The following is a 16,447-nucleotide window of genomic DNA, read 5'->3' on the forward strand; positions in this document are numbered from 1 at the left end:
TGCCATTTCCTGGGTAGGAATTAAACAAGACTATACTAAAACCAAATGTGTGTAAAAAGGAATTAGACAAAATTGTAAAACATTGAAAGAAGACTGACACTAGTGCAATTCCAATTGGAGAATGAAAACATTACTTAAAATTTGCTATACTACAAGTTGCCTGATTTTTCTAGAACTGAAACAAGTATTAGGCAGACAAAAGATGAACCAATTTAATGTTTGTAAGTGGTGAGCATGTATTTATCCAGCAAGGAACCATTCAACTCATCTGTACACTACTGCCAGAGTGTTCTCTGGCTCATTTCACATCCTGGGTATCAAGCCTCAGGTTATAAATATCTCTAATGGACTTAGCAACAGTTACCTACAATCCTCTCAATGACAGAAGTTTGCTTTCCTAACGCTTGATACGTTTGGCAGTGGACAGTTTTTACTTGCATTATATTTGTATTTCTTTTCTGAAACAAGCATAAACCAGACTACAATACTTAACACACTCTCTCAGTCAAAATAATCAAGTCCAAACATGTACATGAATTTCCTTCCTCAAACACGTACAATTCGGATTTCACCACAGCGTGCCATTCAGCAGAGAGCCCGACTAAATGACCGTGTAACCAAGTATCTCAGCCACATTCAGCCAAGACCTCGGTTGGGCCAGGGACACGCGCTAAGACCAAAGTTGAACAGTCGTACTGTCGGTGGCATGTGGGATTATACTAAACAATCCTAAGCAATTTTTGAACCTTAGTTCTCTTTTCAGCAGATTATCTTTCAGGAGCTTGCAGCTCAAAATCCTCTCTCTGTACAATAGTGTAATTCCTTCACCTCATGAAAAGTTGATACTGAAGTATTGCCACAACATCATGAACCCAAAGTCAACTAAATACATTAACAGCAAATACTGAACGTTTAAAGACTCAACATGTTTCTGCACTATATACATGTCGTATTTTGAACTCTCAAAAACTCCTTCTTTTTTTAATTTCTTCTACATCTATAATAAACCCGGGGGGGTGGGGAACCTCATTCTCCAAAAGAGAACTACATGGCAAAGAGGGACTAAATGGAATTCTCATTAAACAATTTGTGAGACAGGAAAATAAGAAATGAAGGAGCTATTAAAAAGCAGCAGCTGAATGAGCTACAGCTGCAATAAATTCCCCATTTTCCTGAGTTCCCACACACTAAGTTGTTAGGCTCACTACCCTGTAAATACTGTTGTTATTCCATGGCACAGGTACAGTGTACCTACAGGAAAGAAATTCCTGTGAATGACTCATATTTCTAAATAAGAGCGTACCTCCACGAAATTTTCAGTTAGGGATGATTTATTTTCTCAGCACATACAGTACTACTGTTTTATCTATTTTCCCCAAAACTATTAAAAGAAAAATGAGGTGAGGCACATATAATTACAGGGTTTAAGGCTTTTTGATACAGGAAAAAGTTTAAGATGGTAAAAGAACAATAGTGGCAAACAATAGGAATTGATAACTGACAAGAAAATTTAAAATTATAGTGTTGAACGATTTCTACATTTAATTTGGCACTCAGTAATACCACTGAATTGCCACGACTGAAAACTATATATTCCAAGCCTGAACACTGCAAGAGCTCTGGAGGATTAAGACAACTGAACGCGCTTCAGGAGCGTAACTTGGTGAGCGACAGGAACACTTTGGGTGAATTTATTATTTTTCTTTTTAAAATTTATTTGGGTTTTTTCTATCTATCTCATCAATTTCTCTAGCATTCTAATGTAACGCCCAGGCCTTTCCGAGGCAGATCAGAGAGATGCTATGAATCCTCACTGGATCTCACAGAGTATCGTGCTCTCCCCAGCACCACAGAAGGGGGACGGACAGAGCTAGCGAGGGCTTGGAGCCTACCTGGCGGCCCTCCACGGTGTCGGGAGGGAGACTGAGCTTCTCCTCAGAGGTGAGATACTAAGAGATGAGGAAAGGATGAAACTTGTGTCAGCTGTGTTGGGATCCTCAACATCTTTTACACAACAGAGCTTCTGCTGCTACAGATTATATTAAGCTCCTATTGTGGACACAGCCTATGTTGACAGAATACTTTTTTCTGCTGCCACAGTACACCTCCCTTCCAAATGACAGGAGTAAGCCAAAAAATGCTCCCTTCTCTCAGAGTAACTGTGCCCATACTTTAGTTTTTTCCGTCATGGAGTCGATGACCAGCAAGTATGAAAAATTCACACTGCAAAATAAAGCGTACCAAGAAATTTTGTGGAATATATCTGGTTTTAGCAACCACAATATTCTTCCTGCATTACCTGCACAGCGTTTCTTGAAACATTTGTCTACATAAAGCCAAGAAGGCAGTAATTTTTTTTTACTTTTTTAGATTTTCAGCGAGAGTATCAATGCATGCTGTTTATGTTGTAGATACAGACGGACACATGACCAACACACACAAAGCTGTGAACTGTCACCAAATTTAACAGCTGTGACAACTCATGCCTGGGTTTGAACTTGTGAGCTACCAGTAGCGGGTTCAGTGTCCCACTATCAACCAGCTCAGATAATGCAGACTTCACTGCTGAGAAAATGTGCTCATTTCATTCAAATATTTCTTGACGTACGGGCTGGATCACAGAAAGAGGAACCAAGAACAAATATTTCCTCTTAAACAAATAATACCAGTCATATTTTGTCAGCACATTACTGTGATGTGACCCAGATTTCAAGTATGAAGAAACATCCCAACGAGAAGACGTGTTCATTGAGCTGGCTGACGTCCATTCACATGGTACTAGTGATGCTTTCAAGAAACCTAAGATCTTATGCTAGTGTACAAAGCAGCCCAAGTCACCATGGGAAATGGACAAAAAGTTGATAAGGCTGTGTCTGGTGGGGAGAGAGAAACATGCGACAAATGATAACCCTAGTGTAATGATATACCTGTCTGGACTCACACAAAGTCAAGGAAAATTACTTATAGATAAAGTCCTTCATCCAGAGAGGCCCCAAAGCAATCTACAAACTTCAAGAAAATGCTTTTTGTTAGTTCAAAGGTGTTGAGACTTTTCCCCCTCAGAGACTCTTGGCCTTTCTTTAACCAACTTTTTCTCCCTCCCTAGAAAATTACAGCAATTTCATGTTATTCCAGCTGATGTATTTCATATTTTGCAACATACTGCATTACTTGTCACTTTTCTCAAATCTTCAAGTGTGTTTTCCTGCAACTGCCTCCTAGAGAGACAACTATTAACTAGGAAAGCATGATTCAAAGAAGACTGGAAGTAGTGCTAGTATAGTGCAGGTAAAAGCAAAACAAAGACAATGACTTATAAAAACAGCAAAACACACAATACGTACTGTTCAAATGTTGGTGCTTGGTTATGAAATCTGGATAAATGTATAAAGAAACCACAAGTTCCATCAAAACAATAGCTAGCAACTACAGCTATCAAAGACGCAATGCAAATGGCACCCCTAAATTTTCCTTGTTTCACTGAAAGCACCTCTTCTTCGCCTCCCTATCTTTCAGGTTACTAAGTCATTTCAATCCGAAATAAAGTCACCCTCGAAAACCCTGGGCCTCAGTCCCCTTGTTTTAACCACTATTCCTCAGTACGTCTGCCTTGGGCTCACATTCATAGTTCTACGCTCCCAAAGCTTAAGCATCTCCCCTGAAACATTTTCTTAGAAAGATTTTGCCAAAGAATGAATGCAGCTTTTTGTAATTGGCCTTAACAGAAAATAGATTTTCTGTTACTTTATTTTTCTGCTCTCGCAATCATATTTCTAGGCACCATTGTTTTGCTAGTGAGGCTTTGTTTTGATTATATTATAGGCGTTTGGAACCAAAAGTTTATTCCCTCCTGGCCAAGATATTCTTCTCTTTGCGACTGAGGCTACACACTTGCAATTAATTCAATCTTTTCAGTTTGGGTCAGACTACTAACCAACAAAGAAAAATGGAGAGCTTAATCATAGAAGAGTTAATCTCAGAACAGAACCCCAAAATCTGCCGCCAAAGAAAGATACTATTTTCAATCTCTGATGTTGCCAAGACAAGAATTTTACATTAGTCATCTTCAGATATTGCAGAGCTCACCAATAGCTGAGACGTTTTGAAATAAAAGTTTGCAGTGCTCGAGTTTTAGACGGATAACAAATTCCACTAGAACCAGCCCTGTTCCTGGGGAGATTCTGGAACGGACCAGCTGTCTTTAGACATATTTGGCTCTCTGGACATTTAATCCATGCTGCCAGGCACACAGGGAGCCTATTTTTGGAAGTCATCTCCCTCTTGTTACAACCCGTGGTATAGACAGGTTGCTAAACACTTCCTGAACAGACCTTCCAGGATGTTGTCTGACCACAAAAAATCCTAATGAGTTAACTTTTTTTAATTGTTCGTCTCATCCATATTAGTTATCTTTTTAACTAAAAAAAGCCAACAAAAAAAAATAAAGAAAATTAATAAGCCCAGGTAAGTCTGTGTTGGACTATAGAAGCCATGGAGTAACTCCTGTGTTTCTTATGAGAAGCTGATAATTTTTGCAAGGTCTACACAGACAAGAAAGCTGCATTTTGCTTAACTTCACCAGAAAACCTAATCTTGCTCTGCTTCACCTTAATCTTCCTGTGGGATCAGAACCACAATCACGTATTCCACAGGACTTTGTGAGGTTGCTATCTTTTAAAAGGCTAGATAACTTTTTTGGCTGCTCCTTTGGCCTTAAAAATAGCAGACTATTTTTACTGTAGGATAAAAACTCTTTAAGTGATAATATGATTCTTATTGCCCTGGAAAACATTATTCCTTAGTGAACTATATAGCTTCAAAACCTTAAAAATAGTTTAAACTGTGCTCTCTACCTTGTCAGGGGCTGCTATTATGCTCTTCTCACACCTGGTTTTCCCGATTTAAAAATAAAAAAATACAACATCAACCAACTCTGTTGTTAAAAATGGGGGAAATGCCATCACAGTCAAGATTTTTATCAGTCACTGTCGATACAAATTTTAAATCGAACGTTTTCCATTACATACACATGCTGATTTAAAGCTGACTTTTTCATAGCCCATTCTGGCCTATTTCTTGCACGGAAAACTTCATTCTTAGAAATTTCAGTCTCTGAGATTAATTTGCTAATTAGTGCATGTACCTAAGTTAAAAGTGATATGAAAACAAGTGCTAAAATTTTAACAGCTTTACTAATTTGTGAGTGATATTATGCTTTAACATATAACCTTAAAAACATAATATTGAGACATTATGAACTTGGATCTCATTCAGTTTCAAAAACTTAACTGAAAAGAGTTTCAGGGGCCTGTCTGATCCATCATAACGAGGCTATTTCACACATTTTATTTTCTTTCATCCATTTTTTTTCCTATTTTATTTTGTGTGAAAAATCCACAAGAAAAAAACAAACCTCATTGGCTATTCAGTGGAAAGTTATAGGAGGTTTCTGGTCAATATTCCAATAATACAAAATATAATAAGCACAACTTACCAACAGCAACAAAAGTTTTGTAAGCCAAAACTGATCTGCATGCACACTATAATGCTTCCATTCTTCTTTGATTCTACCCTGAATTTCACTTATTTATTTCACAAGCTAATTGCCTCCAGTTTGGTCTAACATGACTCTGCCACTTTAAAATGCATGACATGTAATGAAATAATAACTTTATGGCTGTAAAGTAGCAGATATGGCTCTGTAAACAAGCAGGGAATTGCCCTGTTGAGTGAGAAGATAGCGTTTGTCTAGTGCTTACTTTGGGAAGTTTATGTCTGAGAAAAAGGTAGGAGCTATAGAACTATTAATACTACCGCTACCTATGCGGCATGGTACAGGTTTACATTCTTAAGAAAAAACACGCAAAACCAGCTAGCATTTTGGTATGCCTGGCAACCTGAGAGACTTTCTGAGTCAGGGAAAAGGGAGGTTGTGCATCTGCATCAGAGGGCATGGATTCATACGCTCCACTAGTGAATCTGGATGGAATAGAGGTGGCTGAAGTCCACTAATCTCCACACTTGCCCCATGAGTCTGTACCTACGTATTTTAAAACAGAGAAATCTGCAAGAACAAAAAGCGCTGGTATCACCTGTGAGCTTACGCGGTTGTTGGATTTTTTCCCAATCATTCCCCAGTATTAGGATTAAACTAGCGTCTCCATCAGGAATCCTACAGAATAAGAAGGGGCCATGCCACATTCCAAAGCCATGCAAGTCGTCTTGACAGTGGTTAATTTATTACATTACAAAGCAGTTACATTATAATTTTGGAGAATTTTCCAGATACTGAGGGGACCTAATTTAACTTAACTTGCATTCGCTTTGGTATTTAACTTAAATATCAAACAAACACTTGGAAGAAAATTAGTTGTCACCTTTGTGCCTTCGATATATACGACAGAGCACGCAATACTCTTCACTAGAAGCGCTGAAGAAACAATTTAGCAAAATCACGGAGGAGTATTCTTGATACTTTAAACATTTTAATGAAAATAGAAGGAATGCTTTCTAATTTCCACACCTCCTTCCTCTACATCCCTTCCAGCTCAGATGGTACTTTTTCATTCTGCAGTATGACCAAGGGGGGGTGCAGGTGGAGAGGGAAAGAAAAGGCGGGCTATAGTTCAGTGATGCTTTCTCCGACAGTAAAGTCAATTTAAGGATCTCGTCATTCCTCCACTGACTGTGCCGTTTGTTGCCTTTCAGCATGTAGTTGCAAGACGTTCGTTTTTGCCGAGCAGCTGGCACAGGGAGTTCCAGCCTCCCCTTCTCCAGCACAGCTCACTCTCACCCGCATGATGGAGTTTGCTGCTCTGACAGGCTGTGGCTCCATGACAGCCTAAGCCAATCTAATTGCTGTCATACTCCTGCACCCTCCCTGAGGCAGCTTTGGCACTCGGCTAACCCTCCATTTAGCCATATTTTTAGGCCAGCTTACTAAACTGAAATGTTTCAACACAGAATCACAGGGGTGGAATAAAAACATACAACTCCTGGCAGGGGAAAGGACAGCTGTAGTAGTAAACCAGCAAGCCCAGGGCATGGGGTTAAAGCACTGAACCACGATCACCCACGTGTAACTACGTAACTTAACACAACCCTTTAGCTGTCAGCATGCTCTCTGGCACAGCCACGGATGGTATCAATGGCACAGCGTTGTCCTGGATGACGCTCAGGAACAGCTCAAAGCACTACATGGGAGAGGGCTGTTCCCTACAGGCAGGGCAGAGGAGGTCACCCTGCTTTGGAGGAAGAGAGCTGAGCTGGGAGGATGCAGCCTGTGTCACACCACTTGCTCTCAAGGCCAAGAACACATCCTGGCCCATTCCACTTACTGGTAAGTGGGACTGCAGCAGCAAAAAGACTCTTCTAAGCTGCTGGGGAACCACAGCCTCAGCTGCTCCAGTATCAACTGTGAGGCCGGCTTTTTTGTTGATGTAGTCACTGAAACTATTTGGGTTTAAAATTTTGCTTTGTTATTTTAACAAAGACCATCCGGTCACAAATTTTTAAAGCAACAGTATTTTATGTCGTGGGTTTCATTCGCTTATTGTACTCTTTGAAGGGCTGTATTCTTTAGCATAAACATTGATAAGCTTTTTCTATTACAGTTGATTTTTTCTTACAGCCTGGTTTCTAGAGAAAATAAGGCTTTTACAACTGCACTGCCCATAACTGTCTGTGTGTCTGCCAGTCCTCCCCTGGCAAATGCAGAACCCACTGACCAATATTAACCCAATTTCACAGAGGGAGAGAAATTTCAAACATACTAAGTTCCTACAAGTTTCCTGAAAATCAAAAGCTATGTAGGTAAGACACACCCGTTTAGTGTCCCCAATAAGCATAAGATGGCCACAGCCCAGTCCTCACCCCACATCCACGCTGGCTACACACAGACACACTCCACCTCGCCTCCCTTCCTAGCCTGCCTCTGAAAAAAAGGTCAGCTCCTCAGCAGAGACAGGGCAGTGAATGAACAGCCGTGCATTCTGCTCCCAGCTCAGCCAGCAGCAAAGCCAGCGTAGGCACTTCGGGCACCAGGAGGGAGAGCAAACAGGAGGTACTCTGGCTGGAGGCAGGGATACCTGAAATACTGTGGATAGAGAGTCTGGAGGTTATTACAGGAGACGAGAGGGCTGGATGGCACAAAAGAATACAAGCCTGTGGGAAAACAATCCTTATCAGTCCTGCTGTTCAAGAAACAACATGTAACTAACTGGATTATTTTAGCTTGCACTCGTGATTATCTCGTTAAGAAGAATCCTCATTTATGATACAATATGACAATAAAATAACTCAGAAATAGAATTTGAAGAAAAATGCGAAGTACACCATTCGTGTAAATGGTTAACATCTTTTCTCCCTGAGCACTACAGTGGATCAAAACTCCTACAGAGTAATATTTAAAAACCTGCACATTAAAGTGGGGGGGGAATCATCCTCTTCTCATTCTTTCAGTATCATCTATGTTATAAAACAGAACTTAGCTTCTTAAACTCTCTTTGAACACAGAGGATAAACAAAGTCCACCCAGATTAGTTTAAACAACCATCTCTTGCAAAGCGAGTTAATTCGGCAGATTTTGTGCAGAAGCAGATGAGGAGCGTCCATCTAGCCACAGGGAAAAGCACAGAGCCAAGCTATGGAACTGAAGTAACAGGTGAAAAAGCATCTGTTCAGACAGTCAGGAAACTCGGTACAGATTTTACGCTATTTGCTTCTATCCTCTGATGGTTGACTGAAGGCTCTTAACCCTCTTTTACAGCCTTTTCGCATCAGATTTGTCCCTTCTTCTATCAACTGCCATGTGCTTCTCACTCTTTTCACAAGGAACTTAACACAAACAAAAACTTTAAAAGTGGCATGCCATCTTCTGCCCTCTCCTAAGGCAAGTTATTGCTTAACATAAATCTGCAGCATTTTTTTCGTTTGGATCTAGCGTGAGCTTTTGAAGCAGATCTTCTCATCACCCCATTTGTAGTGCTTCCGTTCACATAACAAAGCAGCCTCAGAGCACACCAACTGGAGTCCTCTGACTGAAACTAAGCTGGAAGATACGCTTCGACCACTAAAGGACATGGGACCAGACCGAGCTAAAACCTCCAGAAATGCAATCAACATGGACATCACATCCTCAACACCAACAGACTCATTCTACAGGTTTGCTCCTACTGCACCATACTCTTTCACAATACAGATGAAGACTAACAACACTCTGAGTAAACTGATATAACAGTAGTGGGTTTATCAGCATAGTTACTTTAGTTTAAAAATAAAACTAAACCATCAAACAAAAAAAAAGCCCTTTACCCTAGTAATGCTGACAAAATACCAGCTATCTGCAAACGCAGGCACAGAGCCTTTCAAATTCCCAGCAAGAAAGTAAATGGCACATTAACAGCTACACATACTCCTCTAACCTTACAGCACCGAAAGTAAAAGGGAACAGAAAATACCTGAAGAGGAGAAAGAGCAAAGAGCAATCTTCTTGAATAACTTTTTAATTTTGAAAGCATGGACCACTGATGACAAATGTTTATTTTCTAATCTTAAATTATTTTATGGTTTGGAACCCTATTATGTTAATTGACTCAGGACATTTTTATATTAACTATTAATCTTTGAGATTGAACATTATCAAACATTTTCCAGGTGTATAAAAAACCATTCTCCTACCAAAACAGAATTATCTTCAAATAAGTCCACCAGGGTATTTAAGCATAACAACTAAGCATGACACCTATTCACCTGAAACTGTATCTGTAGAGCCCATTTTTCCAACTGGGCTCTCAAAGACTTTTTCTTCAGAGTGCTAGTAATCTTTCTAGTCCCTAAGTAACACAAAACTAAGGAACTCTAAATCCAGTACTTACAGTTGTTTAAGAATATCACTTTAGCTACATTAAAGTCTCCAAAAGTTTCTTCCAAATCTGTATTTTTAAAGAACATAAATTAGAAGTATCAAGATTACACTTTCTTGTTTTCTTCTTTAATATTCATCAGTTCTGTCTTGATAAGCAAAATAAACAAGCTTTTCCAAGCACATTTAAATTGATTTAATTACAACTGCTTGGTCTTGACAAGAGTTTAAGGTGTCAAATAAATTGAGCTAGGTAATTCAATCAAATATACTATATTTAAGTCTAGTATACACAAAGCCCATAAGTACCTTTAATGTTCTCGTAGATATTTCTGCTATTTATAAATTACCTCCTTTACTTCTTGTAAACCTCTGCAAACAAACCCTAAAACTTCAGTTCATACTATGCTTTTCTTCGCAAACACAGAAACGACATAACTGTTGCCCATGTAACTACTAATATAGCTTCTCTTATCCTCTTTATTTATTTCTTTAACTTCTGACGGACATTCTTCTCCATCATTTCTCAGACATGCACACAGACACACGCCGCAGACACAGGACTGCAGTACACGCAGGGTGTCACGGTTAGCCACATTTTCGAAAGAGAACGATCTCAGCCCTCACCTATAGGATTTAGCTCCCTGCCAGGTGATGGATTTGAATCAGGTCACCAGGCATCACACGACAGCCCGAAGGCATTATTTCATATAAAAGGAAGCCTGCTGCACCTAAATGAGCTCCCCTAGGACAGTAAAATGAGAGAAGTTCCTGGGAAAGGGAGAAAAGAGAAGCAACTCAGGTAGCGTTATCTCATATGAAAAGGGTAGTGGAAAATGAAGCGAGGACCAAGGAGACTATAGAACCTAGCTGTTACCTCGAGTCAGCCCACTCCTTCCTGAAATAGTGAATACTCCAAAAACACCAGCTATGAGATGTAAGCTAGAGAATAGCGAGCCTAGAGGAAACTACAACAGATGAAGCAAAATCCTGCCACGGGGGGTAAGAAATAAATATCCCCGTACTAGACTCTCTGCTCCAGCACCTTCAGCCCCTGTATACTGAGCAGAAGATACTGAGTACCCTTAAGCTCTATCTAGACTAAGGAAATCTGTGTTAGACTGTGTCTAAACCAGAAGCTCTACCCGTTCAATACTACCTGTTAGAAATGTGAAAGGAAGGGGGAAATACTATTTTCCCCTAGTCAAATATAGCTAGGGTAACAAGCCTCCCAGTGAGTGCAAATGCAACTCGTGCTGACAAAAGGAACCCCTTTGTGCAGGGTTTTACCGCTAACTAGGCTGGTATCGCTGTGCCAGTAAAGTCCTTGTGGTATACTCTAATCCTTAGATTGAATTACCTACCTTCCTCTAATTAGCACCTCCTAAAATATAGGGTGAATCAAAGCAATCGTGTTTGAGTATGGCCTAAAGTAAACTGAGTTAAGATTTAGACTGAATCAGTACAGCTACAGCTAAAGTGCTTAGAACAACTGCTCTGATTTGATCCGAGTTCCTGTTAATTTATTAACTTGAATTAGCTATTCCTAAACACAGCCTAAATAAGGACAGGTTCCTTCTCGTTCATACGAGGTGTCAAGGATGCTAACATGCCCTACGGTATCACCTTCCTAGCCTTACTCTGCTGATAATGACACTCCTGCTGTGCTGCCACTGCGCCTGTTTATGTATATAAAATAAAGTAATTTATTTATAGGTAAATTCTAATCCAAATGTTTTCGAGTATTAAATCTTTTTTTCTCCTACTTACCCTTGGTATATTGGCAATGAATAGCAGGATATATTTTTTAGCATTGTGCTACTTTAAGTAAGTATGCATAGCTTATTTTCCAGATGCTGTGAAGTTAACAGCTCCTTTTAGTTACACTTATTTTCATGAGAATGCTATACTTAAAGTTACACTGCTACAATAAATATTATGAATTCAAAACCAGAAGCATTCTGTGCCTTCTAACTAGATTCCTCACCCAACAAAAAGAAATTCTGAAGTCAGACAGGAGTTAGGACTGTTAGGGATAACTTCAGTTTCCATCATCTCTTTTACATGCAACTCTGGCATCCACATCACTTAGTGGACAGAGGATCCTCATTAGATCTAATGCAACAGATAGGCGACTTCCCAAATGTTGGCTTTAGGGTTATTTTTAGCTAGATGCATAGAAATCTGATTGATGGAGCTGGACTCCCATAAATCTTTCCCCATGGGGAGCTGTATTTTTTCTGTCACAACGCAGCAGAGATCAATGAGGCTGCTGAGTTAATCCCGTCCACCAGCGACTGCACGTTTCCTTCCCCTTGGCTTGTCCACAGATCTCACTATTACCATAAATACTAACCCATCAGATAGGGAAACTGAGGCAACAAAGGACGTGTGTCAGATCGCACATCTGACAGCGTTGGCAAAGGTGAAAATACACTTCAGGCTGATACTCAGCTCATTTTCTTACACCAGACTGTCCTGACAAGTGTTTTGCACAGATCACAAGGTACGATGAAAGGACTCCATATTTTCCATAGTTAAGAGGACCTTAATCAAAGCAATTACTGAAACTGATCTGATTGAGAAGTAATCTATTTAGAAAAAGTTAAGACTGCCAACTGAGAAGCTACTATCTAACCTCTGAAACTGATTGCTTTAGATGTGGATGATTTTACACTTAATTTTTCAAGTGCTATTGAAAATGTCTTCACCTGTAAATGTAAAATATTTATTTTTCTAAAATACTAAATAATGGCCATCTAGGCAACTCAACATGTAAACAACATGTTATATTGGCTTTCAAGTATCTCGGTGTATGTGAGTTTCTCCTCCAAGCAATCAGAAGAGATACACTGCACTGCAACTAACACTGCACTTCAGCAAATTAGTCTATGTTTAAAGCACTCTATAGGGCCTGACACTGTCAAAATCCCTGCCTGCGACAGCTACTCTTTTTAAACAAGCTTGTAAAGAGCTTACTGTTCCCTTACAGGATCAGAGCAGCATGATTCAATTTAAATATTCTGCCCCCTAAAAATTGTAATCCATTATGAATTTGATTAAGCAACTATGCACTTATGGTGCGTATTTGCATTTTTGAAGACTTAACTGGGATGTATAAACATCAAATGAACTTGTCATATACAATAGATGAAAAACAATCTCCATTTAAAATTTACAAGAGATTGGTGCCAACACTTTAGTGGTAATGTAAGCTGCCAGCAAATGAAAGAATTTAATTCAGGCTTAGTCCTTTACTTTCTGGGCTAATAAGAGTAAGAACCATCATATCTGATCTACTCACTGTAATGAATCAGAAAGGCTCTTGCCTGAGAGGAATGCCCCTGAGAAAGTATGGAATAAGGATGCAGTCACAGGGGGAGTGTGTGGGGGGCACGACAGCCTTTAAATCTGGGATAATCCTAATAGTCCTATGCTGACATTATCAAGGTCCAAAAACCATGATACACAGGAATTGGCTCCCCTAGGGAGACCCGGCTGAAAACACACAGAGAGGGAAGAACTTGTGCTGCAAACCGTAAACTGGAAAAGGCAATTTTAGAGTTATACAATTACACTGGCTTCATCTGTGATCTTGAAATTATCATGATGATGTTCTGGAACTTCCAGTTATTCCTTCAAAACGGCAAGAAGTCTCAAGCTTCTGTCAGAGCATACATATGTCTAGAAATGCACATTAATTTTAAATTTCTGCCAAATTCCAGTCCTACTTGATACATCCTGCTTTTACAGACTCACAGAACGGTTGAGGTTGGAAGGGAACTCTGGAGGTCATCTTGTCCAACCCCCCTGCTCAAGCTTTTCTTGCAAGCTCTTGCCAAAATACTTCAGTTTGACTTTCAGTATTGGTTCTTCCAGAAACGTGCAAGTACTCCAAGTTATTACTCCACTTACACCTATGAAAAAGTTTCTTCCACGGGAATGAAACATTTGCATAGAAAACTGTCAGAAGAGAAAATGTGATTCCTAAAGTCTTCTGCAAGCACTATTTTTGTTGGTGTCAACCTCAGCAGCATTACAAGTGATCAAAGAAAATAAAAGCCAATACAGTATGGAAAAACTTTGTAAGATGAAGACTAAGTTTCCTTTTGAATTCAGTAGACTTTTTTTTTTAACTGCTTAATGCTATTCAGCCTGCAACAGCGTCACGTCAGTGTGCTGGGGAATCAACATAGTGGAAGGAAGTTATCAACACTTGCGGTGGAAGTCTGAAGATGGAAAATTAGCTTTAAATTATGAAAATGCATGTACAGCTCCAGCATATGTGGAATGTTTACATCTTTAGAAAAATGATCTAACTGTACCATTAAATCTCTGGGACAGACTGACAAGAGACTTTTTTTCTTTAATGAAAGAACTTTCTCAGATGAAACAGGAATGTCAGCTTTAGTGCATACTCCACTGACTGGAACAGGATCAAGTCTTAACTAAGTTCCACACAATGTTTTCAGGGGAAAAGTGGAGAATGTTTTATGGAATTTAAGTCTGGATTTGGCTTGCATCCTAGAACATATATCTTGTTATGAAAACTGCTGAAACACTTTTAAGTGGGCAAGCCACAAGTGTCCTTGGAGCTATCCAGTCAACTGGAAGTCACACAGGGAAAACCTCCTAAAGTAGAAAAGCTTGAAATTGGAAGGGGGGGTGAGGGAGGGGCAAATAATCTTGGAAGCATATCTGTTATATAGAACTGTTCGCTTGTGCCTACAGCGTGGAGTAGTTACAACTTGTTTTCTGCTATTGTCACAGATCCAATACGTTACTCTAGCTAAATCATAATCTCTTCCTGCCTCAGTTCATCCATCTGTAACCCTGGTTTGCTAACTCTTACCTTAATGTGTCATGGGGCTTAATTAATAACACTTAGGTCTTTTAAGCCCTCTACAAACATTAACTACTTCTTGTAACAACTCTCCGAGGTATTATTATCCCCATTTTACTGATGGAGAAATGGCAAAAGGGGTTGTGGCTTGCCCAAGGCAACAGAGTAATAGTTATACTTAGAGATCTTCTTCATGGACTACTGTATTGTAACAGTGGAAACGTATCAAGAAAGGCAAAGTCGGTAAATATAATCTCAAAATTACTTTTAAAAGTGTACCATAAGCAACCGGACTACTATGAAAAGCCCCTACCAGAAACAACAGGCTTGGGATCAGGACAAGTGCTATAATCATCATTGCAGAGGGAGAAATATCCTAGGCGGATCTCGGCTAGAGCTCACCAAAGCAGTCACAAAGAAACAGAAAGACCTGTCCTCTCATGTGCTCCTAAGTACCATAAAATCGAGCAACAGGCTTGTACAGTACTCCTCGGTAACACAGAAGTGAGCAGATAATCAATGTGGCATGCAACATGCCAATACCTCACGCCGCGTTCCCAGCATCGCCAGGGAATGCCAATAACGGGTTTGGATGGCGGGGGTCCTGCACGCTACTGGCCGGTACATCCCGGCCGCCGTGCCCCCGCTCCTGCCCTCACAAGTGACAGCAGACGAAGTCGGTGTTACTGCCCGCTGCCCAGCCGCGCTGACAGCCTCCGCAGCAGCCTCTCGCCGCCCGGGATCCCTGCCCGGGCAGCCTGCGGCGTCGCGCCGCTCGCTGCCCGCCACCCGCCGGGGAGGCAGCGGGGCGGCAGCCCCCCCCCGCATCGCCCCCCCCCCGCCCCGGAGCCGGTGACAGCCACGTCCAGCGCTGCCGCCCCGGCGACAACAGCCAGCAACAGGCGCGTCCTGCGCGGCGCTCCGCGGAAGCCAGCGGCGGGCACGGCCCGCCCGTGTGTAGCAGGGGCTGGGATGCAGCCCGCAGAGCTACGCCCCCTGAGCCGGCCCGGCCCGGCCCGGGACGCGCCCCCGCCGCCCGCCGCCGCCCCCCGCCGCGCACCGCGCAGCCCCCGCGGCGCCCACCGCCGCCCGGGGCGCGGGACGGGACGGGACGGGGCGGGCGGGACGGGGGGCGGCGGGCGGCGGAGACTCACCGCAGGCCTCGGCCTAGAGGGGGAGGCGGGGGGTGTCAGCGCGGGGGTGACAGCCGCGCCGCCCGCTCCTCCGGGGAGCCGGGGCTGGCCCGGGAGGGCTGCGCCCCCGCTCCGGCGCGGCCGGGGCTGGCTGGCCTCCGCGGCCGGCGAGGGGAGGTGAGCGGGGAGGGACGGGGTGTCTCCGCACGCAGCGGGGCGCGGAGCCCGGCGGGCGGGCGGGGACGCGGGGCGCCGGGGCCCGCGGCGGGGCAGGCCCTGAGGGGAGGCTCCCGCCGGTCACTCCGCAGCGGCCACCCCTTGCCTTCCCACCTGATCCCGGGCTGGGACCCCGCGCTGCCCGAGCCGCCGCGTCAGTTACCTGCGGGTGCGGGGTGCCGGGGAGGCGGGCCCCCGCTGTCCGGGTCCCCGGCGGCCGGCCGGACCGGGCCGGGCCGGGCCGGGCGGGCGCCGCTGTGTTTACACCGCCACCGGGGCTCCGCGCTCCGCAGCCGCTCAGCAGCCAGTCGCCATTTCCCGCCTACCGACCTGCTACACCGCACGGAGGGACCCGGATGGGGAGAGGGGCCGCCGCGCAGGCGCAGCCCGGCC

General features: G+C 42.7%; 1 protein-coding gene across 1 annotated transcript in view; it reads right to left on the bottom strand.

The window, feature by feature from the left end:
* Positions 1–16,238, bottom strand: part of CTDSPL2 (CTD small phosphatase like 2) — a 44,764-nt gene extending 28,526 nt beyond the window's left edge. Inside the window, exon 1 of the mRNA XM_059823804.1 lies at positions 16,218–16,238. The gene's annotated coding sequence lies outside the window, so the exon portion shown is untranslated. The remainder of the gene's footprint in view (positions 1–16,217) is intronic.
* Between the last annotated feature and the right edge of the window lie 209 nt (positions 16,239–16,447).

This window comes from Gavia stellata, chromosome 13, assembly GCF_030936135.1.
Source record: "Gavia stellata isolate bGavSte3 chromosome 13, bGavSte3.hap2, whole genome shotgun sequence".
In the NCBI taxonomy this organism is placed as follows: domain Eukaryota; kingdom Metazoa; phylum Chordata; class Aves; order Gaviiformes; family Gaviidae; genus Gavia; species Gavia stellata.